Below are 4,896 nucleotides of genomic sequence, written 5' to 3' on the forward strand. Positions count from 1 at the left end.
AAAAAAACTTTTTTTTTTTTTTTTTTTTTTTTTATGTTTAGCATTCTGCTTAAAGCTGTGTTCTGCAGAGTGGCTCCTCTAAGGCTGTCTATGACTATTTGCTGTGGTGGGCTCTTCCAAGGCCATGGGAATGGAAACCAAGTAGAGGAACAGTAAGTCTATGTCTTTCATCTTGTGGGCACTGAGTTTTACACTCATTGAGAGTTGCACAGGACAGAATCTCCCTCACTATTTACATGATTTCTCACTCTGCAGAACATCACACATGTGTAGTTGAGTTTGCATATGTTAAATGCATGTGTTATGTGGCTCCAATATAATACCAATGCTTTCTTTGACATCATCCCACAGAGGACTTTCTGTTGTAGAACAATAATCCTTGCATGCTCTGCTCTTGAGGAGCCAAGAATTGTTTTATGTGTTGAAGGAGATGGGCATATTATAAACATGGCAAATGCTATAAAAATATAATAGTTGAGGCCAGGTTAGAGGAATTAATTTTGACATTGACATGGTTTCTCTGTGTATATTAGGCTTGGTTTATTTCACTCTGTAGACGAGTTTTATAAATGGTGGGCACAGCTGTGGAAGTTTTCTCTTATTGACTAATATACATATATAAACCTTTAGTGCCCTTCACAATTCCACGGATTTGACCACGAAGCTTTTCTCATTTTGCTGAATTCATAATTTAGAGAAACACAGGTTGATAAAAATAGATATCAACATCATATAAAGCAGAATGAGATAGAAGAGAATTAAGTGCTCCAAGGACAGTGGGGTTGATTATTTTGCCATCAGAACATTTCTCCCTGAAGCAGAGGGAGAAAATGGTTATTTGTATATAACCTGAACCATGGTAACATGAGTGTTTTGTTTTCTTCACCTTTTTTTTTTTTCAAGTCAAGGCTTTTATGGAAAACATTTCTTTCAAAGAAAAAACAACAGAAAAAGAATAGGCCCTTGGTTGGTGATTAATAGTTTGGGTTTTGCCTGAATGTGTCCACACTCCTCTGAGAATGAGATGTGCCCAGTGGTAAGCCCTTTACCTGGGAGCCGTAACGGTGTCTTGACTTAGTGGACAGGTTGGACATGTGGTGATGGAGGACAATGTGTGATAGTCGAGTGCAGTCCTTGCTTTCTGTCCTGTGCTTCAGAGGTGACTGTGCGGTAGCCTCTGCAGAACGTTTGCTCAGAACCCCCTTGGCTCCTCCTGTGCTTCTACACTCATCCGCACTCAGTAGCTCTTTCCTTTTGGGGATCTGTGGTGTGTTTCGCTAGGTAAGGTGGGTGTCAGAAGCTGAGTTGCAGTCAGTGTGTTAGCATGTTTGGTAGGACGTTTGAATGCAGTTAGATTGTTTCTTTCTGAAGCTTCTTGACCTTCCAGAGAATCAGGCTTGCATTTAATAGCACCATCCCATTTTTTTATTAATTGAAGTAATCATTCAATATATCTTATAACTAAGAAAATGTAATTAAAAGCATGCTTTTTCTATTTTAGAGAAGATGAGCTTATAGAATGGGGTTACCTGAGAGTGGAAACAGAAAAGAGAGGTTATAGCTGATACCAAATGTGTTTATTCAATCATGTTCCTAAAGAGAGAAAGTACGTTTCCAGGAAGTTTTCAGAAATCAAAACTTAATGATCTTTCAAAGCATTTATTTTGGCTCTGTATTAAAGTGCAAACTATTGACTTTGTGTATACTGCAAGATTATCAAATGGAACTCTGGCCCCTATTCATTTATTGGGTCATGCATTCAATCGCTCTTTGGCTGTACATACACTCATTTATTTGGTCACTAATTTATTCATTTGGTCTCTGCTATGAACTGAATTTTTCCTCCCTCCCCCCATTTGTATGTTGAAGCCCTAAACCCCAGTGAATATATCTTGAGGTAGGGTATTTAGGAAGTAAGTAAGATTAAATGAGGTCATAAAGATAATCTAATAGGACGGTGGCCTTAAAAGGAGAGGAGGAAAGAAATAACTTTCTCTATCACTCTCTCTCTACCATGTGAGGACACAGTGAGAAGGTGGCCTTCTGCAGCCAGGAAGAAAGCCCTTGCCAGAACCCAGCCATACTGGCACCCTGATCTCAGATTTCCAGCTTCCAGAACTGTGAGAAAATAAATTTCTGGTGTTTAAGCCACCCAGCCTAGGGTATTTTGTTATGGCAGCCTGAGCTGACTAATACAGTCTCTCATTTATTCAACTAACATTTACTAAGTGTGTCAGGCATCATGTGAGGTACGTGTTTAAGCCACCCAGCCTAGGGTATTTTGTTATGGCAGCCTGAGCTGACTAATACAGTCTATCATTTATTCAACTAACATTTACTAAGTGTGTCAGGCATCATGTGAGGTACTGGAGATGAAATGACAGACATGGTCATTGGGACATACCCTGTTGGTTGTCTACCAACAACCATCCCCTCTTGCTCCTGGCAGCAGAACTCAGACTTTGTGTTGATGGCAATGTGCCCCACTCCAAGGGGTAAATCATGATTGGTGTAAGCCTGTCATGGCAACTCTACTCCCCGCTTTTAATTAATGGCCTAGGTGTGGGCATGTGACTCCCTTCTAGTCTGTAAGTCATAAGGGGAAGTTGTTTGGGGCTACTGGTAATTATTTTCCTTCTTGAAGAGAGAAAAGCACAACAATAAGAAAGCCTTTTTATCCCTCCTAATTTGCTTTCTGCTTGAGATTCATTTTGATGCATTGTCTGGAGCTAGGGCAGCCACATTGTAGCTTCCTTGGCTGTTACCTACAAGACCAGACTTCTCAAGTGAGTTGTTAGTCTCTTAATAAATAGCACTAATAAAAAAAAGTAGCTGTGACTCAGTCTGGTTGTCTTGCTTTATCCAGTGAAAGGACTAGTTTGTGCCTGTTGTGTTGCCTAAGCATCACGTAGAAACAAACCATCAGTTCAAATGTTGAAGTAGAATAGAAAATGGTTCTCTCTTCTACAGCCTCATCCGTGTGTGATCTTTTATGCTCAGCTCATAGATAGAGGAAGTCTTTCACTCTAAGTCTTTCACTTAGTTTGTGCTTCTGTGCACAGTGGCCAGTCCCAGGCCTATGAACATGGCCCACATCACATTTAATTGATGAGTGAGAATAGGAGGATCACAGTGATGAAAAGACCCACACAACAGCTTTATCAACTTTGACAAATTTTTTCAGCTACTCTGGGCCTCCATTTCTTTTACCTTTAAAATGAAGGTGAGAACACCAGTTTCACAGTCTTTGCTTGTTTGTTTTGTGCTGCTGTCGTTAAGTGAATGAACATAAGAAAAGTACTCTGCTTCATGTTTGGTCTGATTGATGAGAAGTAAATGGTAGTTTTAGCAGTATTTTCCAGCTTGTTCTGTTTTTGGTTTCTTGGCAATCCTGTTACAATGAGCTTTTTATTTCCAGACTGTAGCCTGGGCCCATTCTTCTCCATCTTGATACTAAATGTTTAAAACCACCAAACCCTTATCTCATAAGTTGATTGAGCCGTCAGTCATGCCTGAGAATATTCTATAACTCTACATGATTGGCCAGAGATTGTTTAAAATGCAAGGGAAATGTTCATTTTAAGCTTTGCTTAAGTCCACTAAGTGAAATTCAAAGTAGGAGAGACACAGTGGCTGGTTGCGTTATCCACATCCTAACATGATAATAATTATAACTGCAGCAAGTTGAGCACCTACCAGACACTCTTCTCTGTTAACTTATTTAATGTTACATTTAACCTTATGATGTAGGTGTTTTTTATGTAATTCCATTTTACAAGGAAGTGAGCAGACTCAGAATGGTTAAATTACTTGTCTAAGACCACTCAGTTTGTAAGTGGAAGGTCTAGAACTTCATTGTCCACTAGCCACATGTGGCCATGGAGCTATTGAGATGTGGCTAATCTGAATGGAGATGTGCCAGATGTGTAACATACACACCAGATTTTGAAGATTTAGTACAAACAAAAAGAATGTAAAGTGTAAAATGTCTCATTGATAATTTTCATTTTGATTACATGTCTAAATAATACTATTTTGAATATATAGGATTAAATAAAGTATATTATTCAAAATAATTTTACCTGTTTCTTTTCACTTATTTAATACGGTTACTGGAAAATTTTAAATTGTAGGTGTGGTTCACATTTGTGTCTTGAGTTCTATTTCCATTAGAAAGCTCTGGTGTAGAATTTGAAGTCAGCTATTCAGAAACAAAGGCTAAGCTATTCCACAAGCTATATTCCCAGTTTTTGTTTTTGTAGTTAGTATATGATTGGAAAACATAAGGATACTTCAAAAAGTTCATGGAAAATTTGTATTATCTTCTAATTCTATTTTTCCACGAACTTTTTGAGGTACCCTTATATTATGTCGTGCCCTATGAAACTGCTGTTTTTGTAGGTCACAAGTTGTTGAATATTGGCAGTTCTATAGGATTCATCCTAACACTTGATGCTGATTGGCAAAAGTCGTAAATACAGATATTATATCAGCCCTGCTGGCAAAGCTCTTGATATTGTTGAATATTGGCAGTTCTATAGGATTCATCCTAACACTTGATGCTGATTGGCAAAAGTCATAAATACAGATATTATATCAGCCCTGCTGGCAAAGCTCTTGATGTAATTGATGGTTGTGTACAAGCAATGCAGTGCTTAGTGGGACAGAATAACCTACTCCTAGGCGAGTTGCATTATTGTATCAAATGTTTTCAGCCCATAGAAATCTTCATTTCTGTGCTTGTGACAACCTTTCCTACCATGTTTAAGAGAGAAAAAGAAAAAGCCAAACACTGTGTTCGTTTGAGTGACTGGTCTTGAGGCGACAGTCTTTTCTGTGTGGAAATAAGCTGTACTGTGCTCCTTTTGCTAATAGACCTTAGAATTAAGGAAACTT

The sequence above is a fragment of the Galeopterus variegatus genome, unplaced genomic scaffold (genome assembly GCF_000696425.1).
Source record: "Galeopterus variegatus unplaced genomic scaffold, G_variegatus-3.0.2 Scaffold6788, whole genome shotgun sequence".
In the NCBI taxonomy this organism is placed as follows: domain Eukaryota; kingdom Metazoa; phylum Chordata; class Mammalia; order Dermoptera; family Cynocephalidae; genus Galeopterus; species Galeopterus variegatus.